Below are 18,227 nucleotides of genomic sequence, written 5' to 3'. Positions count from 1 at the left end.
ACTGATTTAATGTTTGGTCGACGTTGTTGAAGATGTTTTAGAAAATCTTCTATTACATTTTCTCCGTCAAAAATATTTTCTCGCTTTCCACAAATGACACAATCATTCTTGATGTTGTTATCTTCATAACACTGGTAACATACATGTTGACTAATCAAGACATTAGGTATGTGTTCATATATGTTTGCGTCCTCATCTTCTATTTTCGTATCTTGTGTGCATTCAATATCATAAAACAGAATCATAGATTTCCTCTCCACGATGATTTTTTCATTGGCTTTTTTCGATTTTCTTCTTTCATTCACTTTCATGTAACATTCATGATTGGGTGGTACAATAGCATAGCAAATGTTGCAATATGTTTCTCCACATACGTGAGAACGTTTTTCTTTCATTACATAAATTTTCAAACACTGGGCACAACATTTCACAATGGAACATAAAGGCTTTCCATTTTGATACGGCGCTGACTTGTGATAGTCATAGCATGACTGGCCATAAAATTCTCGATTACAATCAATGCATGTAATATGGGGTTCTTTAAAATCACATGGTGGCTTCTGATGACAACGAAAACATACAGCTGTACAATGTTTCAAATGTTCATGCTTTTTTTCATATTTCTTATGACAACTTTCGCAATAAAATTTACAGCTAAAACATGATGTCAAGCTTTCAATGACGTTGAAGTGGTTATCTATAAACAGTAAATTTAAAGCAGTTCTCTCGTTATCACTTGGTGGTGCTTCAAACATGACATCACTTCCTGAAAAGCCCCTATACACTGTGATTTTATAATCCTTTAAATATTCCTGAAATTTACGAATTTCAGGAATTCCACCACCATGACTAAGATCTACATCGGCAGCTTCACACAGTTCTTCTGCTTCTTTTTCTATTATATATTTACTTTGAGTTTTTACATATCTATTATATTCAGTTTGATTTCTTCCCTTGTATTTTTTCAGTCCTATGGCAACGACGATTGCATGTGCTAAACATCTTGTGTCTTTATTCTTAATTGTGATAATACCACGTTTTGCCTTTACATATTCTTCAGTATTCAAAATATGTTGTTTCAAAGGACCTTGTCCTCTCGGCATACGTACATGATGAAAATTCACGATGCAATCTTCATTTATAAGAAAAGCCGCATTACTTTGCAGTACTTTCTCATAGCTTGTCCATAGAACTTCTGCTGAGAGATTTCTTGCTTCTCTGAATGACAACCAAAATGGATGATGTCCTTCTCTCTCGTTTGTGATTGTTATTCCTACGTAATCATGCTGGTCCACATTACGTAGTAAATAATCTATTAGTGCCCGTAGACTTGCTTCAATTGCCGTAAAAGGGTTTTCATCTGCACGTACGGGGGCTAGACGGAATCGTAGCATTCTACCCTCCATATTGTATCTTCTGTATTGTCTTCTTCGTTCTTCTATTATATGAAATCTATTGTGTCCATCATTACGGTTGTTATTTCCGAATCCTACTTGTATATTTGAATTTCGTTGTGCTTGAAATACGACTAGCAATTCGTCCATTCTTTTTTCTATGTCGTCTAAATCGACTTCCATTTCTTCGTGTTCTACACTAGCCTCTGCTAATATTTCCATAATTGAGGGATATATTACTTCTTCTTCTTCTTTTCTGGGATCGGGAAACAAATTGTTAATCCAATTTTCTAGTTCATTCGTGTAAAACTTATCATCTTCTTCTTCTATCTTCATCTCTTCCTTATTGTAATCCTCTCCTATTATTTGGGAAAACGTGAGATTTAGCAGCTCTTCTTCATTTCTCCTTTCTTCGACGTCTTCTTCTGTTCCTTCTTGTAACCACTTTATAATTTCTTTAATACGGCCTGATGCTTCTTCTGTTATCGCTCTATTGCTAGCACTGTTCAATATTTGTAATAGTTCTTCTTCATCATATTCTTCTTCTTTTTCTACTGGAATTTGAATTTCAATAGTTTCTCTTTCTTCTTCTTCTTCTTCTGTTGCTGATGCTGTTGCTGTTGCTGCTTCTTCTATTCTTTCTTCTATTTTCATTTGTTCTTCTCCGTCTTCTTCTTCTTGCATTTTTTCATGATGATCTATTTCCATTTCTTCTTTTGCGTCTTCTTCTTCTTCTTCTTCTTCTTCTTCTTCTATCCCGATTATGGCATTTATTTCACTTAAAAGAACTTGCGTTTCGTTATTTACGTCCATTACCTCTTCTTCTTCTTCTTCTTCAATGTCATTAATGAAGACCGTTATCTCCTTCAGTAAATCTTGCGTACTCTCTTTTGCCATTTTTCTTCCTCAGATGTATATATATACGTAATGCAATATATGTAAATGGTATATGTAATAGTATATAATAGGATATATAAATCTTATTTAAATGGAATATATATATGTATATAAATATTTTGAAAGGGTATATAAGCGTTTAAAAGAATATACGAGTAAGTAAAATGTGATATATATAAGTAATTAAAAAGGAATAATAATAATAATATCAACGGGAATAGGGAAAAGGATTACACTTATCTTTATTTGTATGCAACCTAAAATAAAAAAGAAATGAATTTTGTTACTTATAAATCAATATATATTAGATATATAAATATATACTATATAAGCCAGAACTTTATAATGTCAATGAAATAATCTCTCATCATACCTTTTAAATATTTTTAACTTTTCTTCCTATTCCATGGGATGAAGAGTGAAACAAATGTATGCTCACAATCTCTTTCAAATGTATTGACTAATGAAGATATGTAGATTACACGGCCTTTTATACTTATTCTGTTTTAGAATTTTATCGTTAATTTTAGTGAACGCGAAATCCATATTTCCTCCTCCTCCTCCTCTCTACATGTCTTTCTTTTATACTGTCATTAATTTTAGCGACCACAAATTCAATGCTATCTTCTTTACAACTTAACGAAAAGATGCTATTGACTTTCCCCCGGAAAACCGTTTCTACTTATGTCTTACTTGTCTTATTCATATGCTCCCCTTTTTACGTGTAAGAATACCAACCCCTGGGAGCCCACAACTTTTTACCCCTTAGATGTTATGTTACTGATTTCAAAGTGACTTTATTGAATACAACACCTTCGAAAACTATAGAATCGATACTAACGTTGTTTATTTTACGTGTATGAATATCACCCCCGGGAGCTCAACACTTTTTACCCCTTAGATGTCACGTTACTGATTTCAAAGTGTCTTTATTGAATACAACACCTTCGAAAACTATGGAATCGTTACTAATACTGTTTATTTTAAATTATTTTACGTGTATGAATATCACCCCCGGGAGCTCAACACTTTTTACCCCTTAGATGTCACGTTACTGATTTCAAAGTGTCTTTATTGAATACAACATCTTCGAAAACTATGGAATCGAAACTAATACTGTTTATTTTAAATTATTTTTACGTGTATGAATATCATCCCCCGTGAGCTCATCACTTTTTTACCCCTTAGATGTCATGTTACTATTTTCAAAGTGTCTTTATTGAATACAACACCTTCGAAAACTATGGAATCGGTACTAATATTGTTTATTTTAAAATATTTTACGTGTATGAATATTACCCCCTAGGGAGACCCCGTGAGCTCACCACTTTTTTTTTTTTACCCCTTAGATGTCATGTTACTATTTTCAAAGTGTCTTTATTGAATACACCACCTTCGAAAACTATGGAATCGGTACTAATATTGTTTATTTTAAAATATTTTACGTGTATGAATATTACCCCCAGGGAGCCCCTCGACAAGTAAACTTTATGTTAGATAATATTATTACATGAGTACTGTACTTTGAACTAAGGGGACTCGGTGAATCAGTGGTAAAGCGTTCACTTGTGATGCGATAGGGGACCTTGGTGATTTAGTGTCAACGTCTCATATAGCCTCGATGCTGAAAGGGACGCTATGACAATATAGATGAAAGAATTTTTACAAGTACTAGGGGGTCTCGGTGAATCATTGGTAAAGCGTTCACTTGTGGTGCGATAGGGGTCCTTGGTGATTTAGTGTCCACGTCTCATATAGCCTCGCTGCTGAAAGGGACGCTATGACAATATAGATGAAAGTATTTTACAAGTACTTATTGTCTTTTCGAGTGCAAAATAATACGCGTTCAATACTACACAGAGGCTTGTAGTGTTTGAGCCCCGTCGCCCAAAGCTTGGACCTCTCCCAACAAAAAATTTCTTAATGCACGCCTGTGTACATAGCTAGTATACGAATTCTATAACGGGATTCTGAGCATTTTAGAAGAAATTGATGATAATAATAGGGAATATTTTAACTACTTTCGTCCTTTTAAAGTAATATCACATACAGCTTAGACTATAATATGGAGAAAACTGTATAAAGTTCAACTTCCTAGATCAACTTAAAGAAATGGAGAAATGTTCTCTTATTTGAGAATATACAATTGTTTTAACTTGAAGATTTGTGCCCCATGTTGAAATCGTGGGGTTCTGTGGATCAGTGGTAAAGCGTTCACCTCCGGTGATTGGGGTCCCTGGTTCGATCCTAACTCTCGCCGTGTGAACTTTGTGGTGCATATAGCCTCGCTGCTGAACGGAACGTTAAACTCAAAAATCAATCAACATCATATGACATAGGTAACGACATCCGAGATGAATAAGCAACACTAGTTTTGTAAAGTTTTAGATCTCAAACACTGTTTTAATATTACCTAAAACACATACACACATACATATCTTCGCTTCGTGTTGTCTGAAACCATGACCTAAGATAATGTTGACGCGACAGCTGGAGAACAACATTGAAATACAAAACATGTTCTGTTATCTTATTTTTCTGCTCTTTGCAAGTAGACATTGCAGATACAGAAACTCTCTCAGTTCGTTGACTTGTGTATGTGTATTTAACGTTAGATTTCACTCTTATTAACATTAGAAAATTATGAAATTAACTTCAGCGCCTCAGTGGTAGAGTGTTTACCTCTGGTGCATGAGGTCACGTGTTCAAATCATGTCTTTTTTTCTATATACTTGTCATTAATTTTAGCGACCGCAAATTCCCTGCTTCCTTTACAACTTAACGAAAAGATGCTATTGACTGTCCCCCGAAAACCGTCCTTATCATTTCATTTTTACGTTCCAGAGGGCACGGTGGCTCAGTGGTAGAGCGTTCACCTCAAGTGCTTGGGTCCCTGATTCGATTCCAGTTCGTGCCCTATGAACATTGTGGTGGACAAACATCGTATGCGTGGATTTCCCTTCGGAGTTCATCAGTTTCCTTCCACTTTCTTCATTACATCATTTCATTCATTTTTTCATTATCACCTCTCCTTCATTAACCTAGTAGACGTAACCGTAGGACGTAAAAACTCGGTGGACAAACACCGTGTACGTGAATTTAATGCAACATTTCATTCATTCATTTCTCATTACCATCGCCCCGGCGGGAGCTCATGTGATTCGGATTCCACGTTAATCAGTAGGTCCACGTCTCATATAGCCTCGCTGCTGAAAGGGACGCTAAACTAAAATCAACTCAACTCATCAACTCATCATCACCGCCTGCATTAGCATAGCCGTCATAACTGTAAGACGTAAAACTTAGTGGTTCAGATTCCACGATAATCAGTAGGTCCACGTCTCATATAGCCTTGCTGTTGAAAGGGACGCTGAACTAAAATCAACTCAACTCATCACCATCGCCTCCATTAGCATAGCCGACATAGAAAGACAGACAGACCTTGATGGCTTTATTGTTGGACGTAAATCTCTTCATTGTTTAAAAGATTTCATTTACAAACAGAAAGACAGACGTATACATCATATTATCAAAATTAAAATACCAAGTCTACAGACACTTCTTGCGACAATTGCAATGCGAACCAGAAAACATTCAAGAATTTCATCTTATCATTTTTCTTAGAAGCATCATAGAAGTTCGCTTATGTGTTTTTAACTAGGGCAGTCTTGTTATCTCGTTGTAGTACGTATCATCAAAACATTTGACAATGGCATCTTATCTGTTGCTTTTGAAACTAAACCATTTTAAGATGTAGTTCAATGTACTAGCAAAACAGAGGAAGAAAGAGACTAACAAAACAGACATTCACATATGTGTCTGTGTGTTTTTTTTTTAAATGTTAGAACATGAACGGAACTTTGAATAAATACACTTGTTCTTTCAACTGCCTTTATAACTAAATGAAGAAAGAACATATATATTTTACTTACCTATTTTAATAAGAACGAGCGGTATCACAAAACACACATACACTTCAGTTTTAGGTTGAAAACACAATCAATTGATAGGATTTAATCCTAAGAACTTAAAGCACAAAACACTCACTACAGTTTAAGCTAAAAACACAATCAATTGGTAGGTTTCAATCGTGGTAACTGAAAGGACTCTGATGAAGATCCGGTAGACGTTCAAGAGTCTTTGCGGGAGGTGGGGCGGGGCTTGGGAATTCAAATTAGCTAACCAATACAAGGCGACTAGAAAAGGCGTGTTTTTTCATGAACCTATAGCTGATGGTAACCCTAAAAGGCATGTTTCATCTTGTTTCTAGCAACATGATGTTCTCAAAGGCTATGAACATAACAACTAAACAGGAAGTGATATCGATTTACTTAGCATAGCAGATACCATCATGTGAATATTCATATAACACACTTCACACCCTACGTTTTAAACAATATGATATGCTATGAGAAGTTTCCATTATTAGAATTTGCTCAATCAATGGAATCCATTCGCAGGAGGTGTGGGGGAAAGGAGTGTATAGGTATGTGTTTCGTTATGAGACTTATATCTGGTTTCATGTCTCACGTCTTTAAAAAAATTGTGAAATACAATATTTACCTTAGCAACTAAGCCAATTTCGTGAGAGGCTTTGATCATTTGACTATCACGTCTTCTACAGACACTTTGTGGGAATAGGGCCAAGGGGCTAATCAACATGATTTTGCATGAGTATGTGTTTCGTTATGAGACTCATATAGTGTGTCTCATCTCACGCTTTTAAAAAAATCATGACATATAATCTTTACCTTAGCAACTAAGACCAATTTCATACAATCTCCTGAGAAGCTTCGATCATTTGAATATCATGCTTTCAGTTCATATTCTCCAGACATCTCGTGGGAATAGGACCAAGGGGCTAAATCGCTTATGCTCTTTGAAGACAAAAATCAATCAATCAATCAATTGGGAAGCTTCGATCATGATAACTTCTGTGCTAGCCGTAAAAGGCTATAAACATAGCAACTAAAGGCTTGTCGAAACTTGCCTCCCAATTCCAGGGGCTATGAACATAGCAACTAAAGAGGAGTAGGGGGTAACGGGGGTTCAAATAAACCAAAATTTTCCCACGCGCTTCTGTACTACCCGTAAAAGGCTATGAACATAGCAACCAAAGGCTTGTCGAAACTTGCCTCCCAATTCCAGGAAATGACACCGAATTCTAGGAAAACAAGATAATTTTTTGCTGACTCGGCCTTCTATACGCGGGGACATCTACTAATAGATCTCAATTTTTCGCTTATATAATCTTTAATTCCCACTATTTGTTCATAAAATTTTAGAGAGAAAAAAAAATAAAATGAAATCTTTAAGTATTACGTCCCACGTTTATGCCGGTTAGGCTAAAGGAGACGGTGATGATGAGAGGCGAGTGAAATGGTGGAATGAAAAATATTGGAGGAAACGGGAGAACCCCGAGAAAACACAGGAGCATGGTGTTTTTCCACCACAAAGTCCATGGCGCGAGCTGGACCGGAGGTCCCAAGCACCGGAGGTGAACGCTTTACCAATGAGCCACCGCGCCTCCAAAATTTTAAAGAAAAATTTTAAAACTTCTGATGTGTAACACTTCGATTTTGATAAAATTTGGCAGGTAGATATTACCCATGAAATAAACGAATACGTATAACCTATTTTCGGCGGAAAAAGTTTTAGGGGGCAAAAGCCCCAACGCAAAATTTTGAAAGTTGACGCCCGAAAAGCAAAAATTGAACAGAAGTCAACGAAATTTTACACACATATTGCAGACAAACTTAGGGAATACGTGCTTCGTTTTTTCCTTAAAAAAACCTTTAAGTGGGGAACGGAACCCTCCAAAACTTTCATCACAAAATATTGAAAGTGCTAGTAACAGTATGTCAGATGTGTGTAAAGGACATGAAGAATTGCAACGAAATTTTGTGTAAGAACAATAAGCAAAACAAAACGGAATAAGGGTTTTTTATATTTTGTGGAAAAACGGTTTTAGGGGCAAAAGCCCCCACTCATTTTTTAAAAATTGAGGCCCGAAAGGCCAGAGGAAGTCAAACGAAGTCAATGAAATTGTGCACAGATATTGTAGACATAAAATGAGGGAATACAGGTCCTTTATTTTCTTGAAAAAAAGAAACCAGTTTAGATGATACACAGCCCCCTCCAAAACTTTGATCGTAAAATATCAAAAGTGCTAATAACAGTATGTCACAAGTGCTTGAAGGACATGAAGAATTGGAAGAACACATTGTGAAGGGGCAAGACGCAAAAAAACAAATACGGTTTCTTATTCTGGGAAAAACGGTTTTAAGGTGGCAAAAGCCACACCCACAATTTTGAAATTTGAGACCCAAAAAGCAAGAAGAACTGCCCCGAATTGAATTACATTGTGCAGTGATATTGTAGACGTAAACTGAGATAACTGGGTTTCGTATTATCCAAAAAAAAAAAAAAAAAAATGCGTTTGAGTGAGACACGGACCTTCTAAATCGTTGATTTCTAAATATCAGAATTGCAAATAAGCATATGTCAGACGTTCCTAAGGAATATTTCGAATTGCAACAAAACTTCGTATATTCCAAAACAATAAATAAAACGTGTTTCACCCTCAGTTGAAAAACACTGTTAGGGCCTAGGCACCATCCAAAAAAGGAGTTAATAATACCGTAATAGCGCAGGAAGGAGTGGACGAAAGCAAATGAAATTGTGTATAGATATTATATGCACCCTATGTAAAATAAGCCCTTACGTGTTTCTCAAGTGCCCCTATCCGTTTTTCTTCAAATTTGGCAGATGAAGAGCAAACTGCAAATAAATCGAAACTCATTTTTGTTTGTCCGCAAAAAACATTATACTTAATAAACAAAAACAATACAAAAAAACATTATACATATATCATCAGTATTTAATAAACATTTCTTATGTTTTGTACCGTGTGTTTTAATAATCTATTATAGAAAAAGAAAATGCAAAAAATTAAAATATGTACAGCATTTTACAAATTTTAAGTCACATCATCATAGTACCTAAAATTAATGAGAAACGTACATTGTTTTTAACTTAAATTAGATATCTGGTGCCTTCCATTTCAATTCAAGCAAAATGAATAAATAAATAAAAAATAAAATTGTACATCACCATCTCAGACATTGTTCAAACTTTTTTTGTAGGAACTAGAGATGTTTTTGGGACACGTATTTTTTTGTGGCGAAAAAAATTCCCGCCAAGTAATGGGCCATCAAGGACGGGGAGTACAATTCATGAATTGTAGAAAACATGGAAAATGGTCAAATTCGGAGCCTCACAATTCAACAATGGAAACACGTAGAGTTATAATTCTTGTTGTGGTATGTACATAGGGATATAAATAAACTATATTTTTTTTATAGTTTGGTTTGCGCATGCGTATGTTTTTGTACATAAATTAACAAATGAACGTAAGTTTATGTGAAAAGTCGAAGTTTATGCTGTTTTTCGAGCACCTTCGGTTCGAATTTTGAATTCTGTGTTCACGGTTGGTAACACTCAGTTACCCACTTACCCCCCCAAAAAATGTATCGCTTCTGTGTGCAACCGTTTTATCGCAAAAAATTCGAGAAGTCGTCAAATTTTCAAAAATCACCATTTTCTCGAAAACACCATAATTTAAAATTCTTAAATTTTGTCAGATGGTTTAACTGTACGTCAATAATAAACACACCAAATAGCATTCTCGACCAATGCTTCATGAATGAACTACAGACTTTTTAAGTTAGCGAACTTTCGTTAACTTTGAAGTCACAGTTGGCATCAATGAAAACAATGAAAGTGTAAAAAAATGCTACCGCAAAGCATCGTTTAAAATTTCAAGATACAAAGTCTATTTTACTGCATGTGGACTTAGCTTAAATTGGACTGTTATTCTTCAAAGGGAAGTTCAGAGTGATCACTGGAGAAACGAGCAAATCCCCTTCTTTACGGGAGTGATATATTATTATGAAACAACTGACAGTTTTGCAGTAATAAGCGACGACAAAACACACGATTCGGCTCGTACTCATAGCCATGAATAAGATTCTAAAAATACTCGAAGAAAAGCGAAAATATACGTTATAGAAAAAGGTTCGAATACGTGAAAATAAGTGTCTACAATTTAATAAACCGTTTCAGTGATTTCTGATAGTGCTGCATTCCACTTTAAAAATTGCCTTCAGATGCCCAAGATGCAGACAGGTTTGATAAAGCAGTGGCTTTTCAGTGAAACCGGCCGTGGTAACGGTCTCTGCGACGTATTGGGGAGAGGGGTGATAAGAATGTGCCAACATGGCAAAACGAAAAACAGATTCACAGTATTAAACCTGCAGAAAAATTCGTGAGTATAGTGCAAGTACCAACTCCTGGGTACTACTCTCGTCTTGTTGCCAAAAACCGAATTCGACAATTAAAAAAAAGTGGGAAAGTGTGCGAACGGTAACTGGTATTTACCGAAGTCATCTTTGGCTTTTATGGCAGTAACGGGTCACCATGGACTAACTTCATGCTTTCCCCAAAATCGAGCTTCTGCAATTCAAAGTGTAGATTTAAGAAATTGCAAAAATGAACTTTTGTTACATACATATATGATAACCAGCAGGGGTGCCCAGAAGGGGGAGCAATGACGCACACTGCGTTATTGAAATATTTGGGGGAGTTAAAAATCTATAAAAATATGTTTGAGACAGTGTAAAAATTAATCGAAAAGATTTTTTTCATGGAAGAACACCTTTGGATAGACAATTGAGGGGGATACGTCATGGACATGAGGGGGTGGGCACCACTGACAACCAGTGATGGATAGCAGAAATATTAATAAATCATAAATTACATGAAATTGCAGTGTTTTTTTGTGTTTCCAGGAGGCGCGGCGGCTCAGTGGTAGAGCGTTCACCTCCTGTGCTTGGGGTCCTTGGTTTGATCCCGGCTCGTGCCGTGTGGATTTTATGGTGGACAAACACCGTGCTCGTGGGTTTTTCGGGGTTCTCCCGTTTCCTCTCACTTTCTTCATTCCACCATTTCACTCATTTTTCATAATCAGTCTCTTTTAGCCTAACCGGCATAAACGTGGGACGTAAAACTCCCAAGATTTCATTTCATTTTTTCCCTTTGTTTCCACCTGGACCTTCAACAGGGTACAGGTTTCCAGAAGAGAATAAGAGAAGAGAATAGAAGTGTTTTGTGACTATCGACAACCTGCTACGAGTTGTGAGTACACCAACACCTACTGGAGCGTCAGCCATGGTTACATGCTATTAGCGAAAAAGACACTAAGCAAGCAAATAATTACTTCAGAGTGGAAAAAATCAGTGAAACTTTGTTTCCGAAAACCATTTTAAGTAAGTTTAAAATTTGTTTCGTAATCGTAATTTTCACCTCAGGTTACATCGGTTTAAGAAAACGGAGTAGGGGGAGGCTCATCATTTTATTTGAGAGAGCCTTTTTGATCAAAATAATAAAAAGGAGCCAGGAAAAACTTTTATTCTTTATTTAATGAATGTGAACCACAAACATCATCAAATTGTTGCTCTTTCATTTTTTTCAGTGTTGCAAACGGTAATATTGAAGTTAATGAAACTTCGCTAACTTCAAGAGGCTGTAGTTCATTCATGAAGCATTGGTCGACAATGCTATTTGGTGTGTTTATTATTCATGTAAAGTTGAACAATTTGACAACATTTCAGGATTTTAAATTATGGTGATTTTTGAAAATTTGACGGTTTCACGAATTTTTTGCGACAAAACGGTTGCACACACAAGCTATACATTTTTTTTCGAGAAGCGGGTAACTAGATCTTATTAACCGTAAAATAGAATTCTAAAATTCGAACCGCAAGTGCTCGAAAAAAATCGCAAACTTCGACTTTTCAGATAAACTGACGTTCATTTGTTAATTTATGCACCAAAAGATACGCATGCGCAAACCAAACTATAATAAAGTATATTTTATTTATATTCCTATGTACACTCATGTTCAAAATGATTGTCGCATATCTATAACTGTCTTCTTCTAAGAATATAATTTGATAATGATTTTGCAAGATACTATTGACACTTATACTACATATTGTGGCAGAGCCTGTATATTTAGATAACAAAGCTCATAATTTAACGTTTAATTTCTGTTTATTTTGAGAATATTGGATTTATGTAAGATATTAAAATTGTTGTTTGGTAAAGGAAAATCACAAATATAATTTGTTAATGCAAGTTTTATGAAATTATACTATTTTGTCGTCAGCGAATAAAAACAAGCAAAAGCACATAATTAGTAGTCTGCGAATGCAGGAAGGAAATTTATAAAATGTGTCGGCAAGAACAATTTTAAAATCATGAGTTGCATTTGTACAATGTTTGTGAACACGAAAGACATTCACGGATATGTAGAAATTGTCTAGAATCATGAGATCAGAGCATTCCAGGTATTGCAGTTGTTGTTAGCGAAATGAGGAAGAACCTTCTCCTGGAGAGAATTCTCAAACAAAACCGGAGGACAGGAGGTCTCTAGAGGGAGAAGCACCGAGTCGTTAGACGGAGAAATTCGAATACAACGAAGTCTTTTGATTGTGACTTAAAAGTACCAATTCAATTACGAAGTTGAAACTGAAGTCTCAATGCGCCAATCTTCAAAGCACTAACTTCCAACGTTAGTTGAACTAGGACATTGGTTCGAGAAGCCATTACCAATGTGGATCGTGTCTTAATCAGAGAGACACCTGTCAACCACGATATCAACTTGGCGATATCGACGCTCAATAATCAGCCCAGGAGAGCACCATCAGCGATCATCGACAGAAGACATCATTTGAGGTATGTGTGACTTCGAATTCAGTGTTCAAATGCTCAATGCTTGGTATGCGTTGCTCTTCTGGCAATCTTTCTAGATATCCAATTTTTAACCATGACATTTACACAGCAACACATTTTAACCAGAAATATAACTGTTAATTATCCATTGAAGTTATGAATTAACATTGTAATTTAATCCCCGTATGCTTCGGGTACGATTCCCAGCAGGGGTAGTTAACAGATTGCCATAGTGGAGATGCTGTGAGGCTTATGCCATTTTTGTAGCGATCCCAGTGCAATACAAAGGGTGTAATGGCGGAGATGTTCTGGGTCTTTCTCAGAAAAGCATGTTAAGGCTAGATTATTAACTTAAGTAAATTAATTCCCACCCTCCCACCCTCACTAATGTAATGGTTGGAGATTAATTTGAATATTTGCTGCAATGATAAAAAATTCACACCCACCCACCCTTACTAATGTTACGGAAAGTACAGTGGAAGTGAAGTAGTTGTATAATTATATTAAGCCCCACCTCATATCATGGGTGACATCATTTGAGGTATGTGTGTGTTCGAATTCAGTGTTCAAATGCTCAATGCTTGGTATGCGTTGCTCTTCTGGCAATCTTTCTAGATATCCAATTTTTAACCACGACATTTACACATCAACACATTTTAAACAGAAATATAACTGTTAATTATCCATTGAATTTATGAGTTGTCATTTTGATTTAATCCCCGTATGAAACATGCTTAAAGCATTAACCTCTCGCATAGAAATTAGTAAAGTACCCACTCATTCTAGATAATGAGTGGAAGGTGATCTTCTCAGTTCAAGGATTGCATCCCCATTTCAAGGCACGAACTGAGGAGGTTGTCAAAATACAATTCGTAGTAAATTTCAGAAAAAAAGAATTACAAACACGAAAATTAGAATGAGTAAAACAAAATGTTGCTAAATGGACAAAAAAGTTTTATTGTTCTTATTTACTGCTCTTTTGACATGAAATTTGCCACATACATAGTCTTTCCCGATTATACACATACTAACATTATAAGAAATACGGGACGAATTCGTTATCAAATTATATTCCTACAACAACATGTTTGTAGACATACGACTATAATCTTGGTCATGAGTGTACATACCAGAACAAGAATTATAACTATCTGTCTCCATAGCTGAATGGTGAGGTTACGAAGTTTACCATTTTTCACGTCCTCTAAAATTCGTAAATTGTACTTCCCGTTCTGATGACCCATTACTTGGCGGGAAAATCTTTTCCGACAACAAAAAATACGGGTCGTTTATAAGACATGTATAGTCGCTATAAAAAAAGTTTCAACAATATCTGAGATGGTGATGGTACCTTTTTTTTTTGCTGAGTTGAAATGGAAGGCGCAAAACATTATTTATGTTATTTATATGTTGATTCATTTTGCAGCAGCAATCTACATGTAACTATATATCGGAACCTTACATCTACTATAATATTTATCATAGGTAGAAATACGTAATACGTAATGCATACTATTCCGTAAGGAAGCTATTATGAACTCAAGGCATTATGCAAAGTGATGATGCAGAATCACAGGACTGAAGTAAAGCTATATTAGATGTAAAACATAGTTGTATGGGATATAAAATTTTTGCACTACCCTCGGTTACGTGCATATCCACCGTCGCTGACATGCCCGTTCCATACGGAACCACACCAAGCTCATCCTGCTACGCCCTCGTGCTCACTTTGTTAATAATATTCGTACTTTTCAGTGGCTATCTAGCAGTGGTTGGTTCGTATTTTTCGTACTGTCGTTCTATCATTGCTTTTTTCATGGTAATCTTTACTTTCAATTTTCAATACATATATATTTGCGCCTGATTTACGTAAGAGTTGTACTTCTGCACTTCTGCAGCACACAGTTAATTTGTTCTAAAGGAGAATATACTTTCGGAAAGAAGAACAGGTTACAAATACAAAATATACCTAAAATATAAAAACTTACTCTTTTCTTTATCATAGCACTATCTTATTCTAGATTCCTCGCCCAACTAAATGAGGATTTCAACTTAAGAAGTATCAATAACACTAAAACTGTACTTTCTAACCATACCCGCCCGCTGCAGGGAGCACTTGCTTTAACAATGGATTTTCCTAATTAGTATTAAAATATGCTAAATTTTCTTATTCACACACAACAGTTAGTGAAGTTAGCAATGAGTTGTATTAATTGTTTTTACATTAAATATTATGTGATTCTAGGTATTTGTATCCGCGACTTTGCTTGTATGTCGGTCCTCTTGCCCAGCCCCCGTGTAAAAAAATTCTGTGGGAGTCACTATGTCTACATTTCCCTTTAAAAGTCGCTTATATACTACATATACATCTATATAGCAACTAATTTTTAATAAAGATGAATATATTTATGATTACGCCAACCAAAACGATTAAATTAATCGAGAACTGTAATTAGTAGACACTACTTTAATTGGTTACTGCATCGCACACACGACAACGACAACTAGCATATCTGAGGATGTTTCATACTGTGACCAGAAACCTGAACTTCGAAATATCCCATACTGCAGCTAATTAAACATATAAGAATTTCGATACTCGAAAAGAAAGATCAATTGAGACGTGCTAGTTTATCCTGAATAACTGAGTCCTGCAACCAAGGAAGAAGGGTTAAAATAACTAATTGTCTATAACAACCCAAGTACAGGCAATAATTAAGTGCAATGAGCAATTACAAAGACAGGACGGCTATTTTTACCGCACAACTGTACAGTTCTTATTCCTTTTGCTTAATGTAACCAAGTAAGTTGGGTAACACCTTTTGACAATTTTCTTGGTAACTAAAGGTCAGAAGGTATAACGTCGTTGGCTTCCCGCACTTGGACCTCCTCGTCACTGGTGGTGTGGTAAGAGGATAGTAAACCACCAGCCACCATTCACTGCGCTCAGCGAGCCACGAGTAACCAAGCTGGCAACTCCCCATAAACGTCACTACAGGAAAAGGCAAAGTGTAGTTTCACTGAATACTGCTCGGTTACTATTCGGCTACATGACTTCTAGCATGGTTTTAACCGAAATTCGACTACCAGCAGCTAAGTTATCATTTAATTCTTACTCTGCACACGAAAAAAAAAGTTCATATGGACCCGTTGTCAAACGTCTATAGTTACAGGCTGCCGAAAACGTGGGAAAAGGAAACTTAGAGGTCCAGAGTTCCACTACTGTTTAAGCCAGGTCTACTTTGCTACTTCAAAGTAATTAAATTTGTACAAATAGAAAGTTTACAGATAATATACGATGTGAAACTTTTTTTGTGAAGGAATGACAGTGTGAATATAAGTAATAATCACTGTCACAGCACACAGCACAGCATATTGAAATAAATCTTGAGTAACAGTGAAAGCATTGCAAGTGTTAGTGGGGTTAAGTTCCAAAGTTGGTCGTCCGTAGGTAGTAAAATTTTGAAAATTTACCGGCAAGAAATAAATTTGCTTGTTCATGTGCTTCATCATGTATAAGAAAAGCGAAAGTTGTGTTTATTTTCTTATATAAACGGTTCTAAACATGGAACTATTTTGCAAGCGGAGGGAACTACTTGGTGCAAGGTTACTTCATGGTAGCATTATGGGAATGTAATGAGCATTTCTGTTTGAAAACATTGCTGGTGGTGCTAATCAGGAAAAGCTATTAAAAGTAAGTAAAAGTCATGGCTTAATAAACCTAAAAATAAATTGTAGACAATGCGGTAAGAAAATAACTATAAAGAAACGTGGAGAAAGTTATATTGTTTACTGTAGCGGTAAGTGACATAACCAAAAAGGCAGCAATCTTCTAGAACACAGGCCCGTCTTCACAGTAAGCTGTAATAGAAACAACGTGCCCTGCGGGGCACTAACCCGTCTCCACTCGCTAACGCTCATTTGGCATTATTATGTGATTAAATGTAAAACTAAAAGTAGGCGACGTAGCCAAAAAGTAGGCGACGACCAACTTCGGAATAATTGCCTGTTAGTGTGCTATTCCACTATCATCGTTTATGCGCATACCCCCCGTCGCTGACGCGCCCGCTCCCTACGGGCGCACCGTTATCACTCGGACTTTTTTGCAACACTCCTGCCCTGACGCAGTCAGATAGCACTCACGCTTTTCAGTGGCCACCTAGCACAAACTGGTTTGTGTTTTATGCACGGGTTGACAGCGCCCGCTCCAGCAGGTATACTCACTCAGAAAGGACGGATTGAGTATTGCCCGCTCCCCCCAGTGATTTTTAACGAATCATATTGGTTCTAACAATTCATACTAGTTCATAATGAATCGGAATCGCATGTTATAAAGATTTAAGATGTAAATCTTGTGATAAGGAAGTTTTAGTATAAGTAGTAGTAGTAGTAGTAGCGGTAGTAGTAGTAGTAGCAGTAGTAGTAGTAATAGTTAATATCAATAGTAGTAGTAGAAGTGGTAGTTAGTAGCAATAGTAGTAGTAGTTGTAGTAGTAGGAACGGGTTAGAAGCACCGTAGAGGTTGGTTGGGTTCTGTTCTCGATATAAGTAGTAGTAGTAATAGTAGTAGTAGTGTTAATGACTTCCAATTCCGGTAACACAGAACTGGCGGGAGCGGGCTATACACAAGCCGAAAGGAGAAATTACACATAAATAATTTTATGAAAATGGATCAAAACTTACCTAACCTTAAGCTAACCCCTACCCTACTTATTTATATCTTACTCTACTTTACCTTACCCTACTCTACTAGATTTTTTCAAAGGGCCATACTTATCGATGCGCAGTTGGAGCGTGTCTTGTAGTAAAGTTTACCCTTATGCACTGTAGTTTTTATGTTGTACGTCCACACCGTCATTATACTGATCTCTCCTTATGTCAATCTGCAAGTAGTAATCTATCTATATATATACTATATCTATCTATCTATCTATATATATACTATATCAATATAATCTATCTATCTATATATATATATATACTTACTTGTTTGAAATGTTAGCTTTGAAATCTTCTTTATTAGTACTTCACATCCGCTTCACAAACGAATGATCCACCAATCCAATGTTACTATATTCCCCTAACCACCAATCTAACACTCGTTTGTTTTTAAAACTCGCTAGTTCAAATCAGCGTTGCCAG

Source organism: Thermobia domestica, chromosome 7 (assembly GCF_964235325.1).
Source record: "Thermobia domestica chromosome 7, izTheDome1.hap1.1, whole genome shotgun sequence".
In the NCBI taxonomy this organism is placed as follows: Eukaryota; Metazoa; Arthropoda; class Insecta; order Zygentoma; family Lepismatidae; genus Thermobia; species Thermobia domestica.
Note: the sequence above shows the minus strand (reverse complement) of the source record.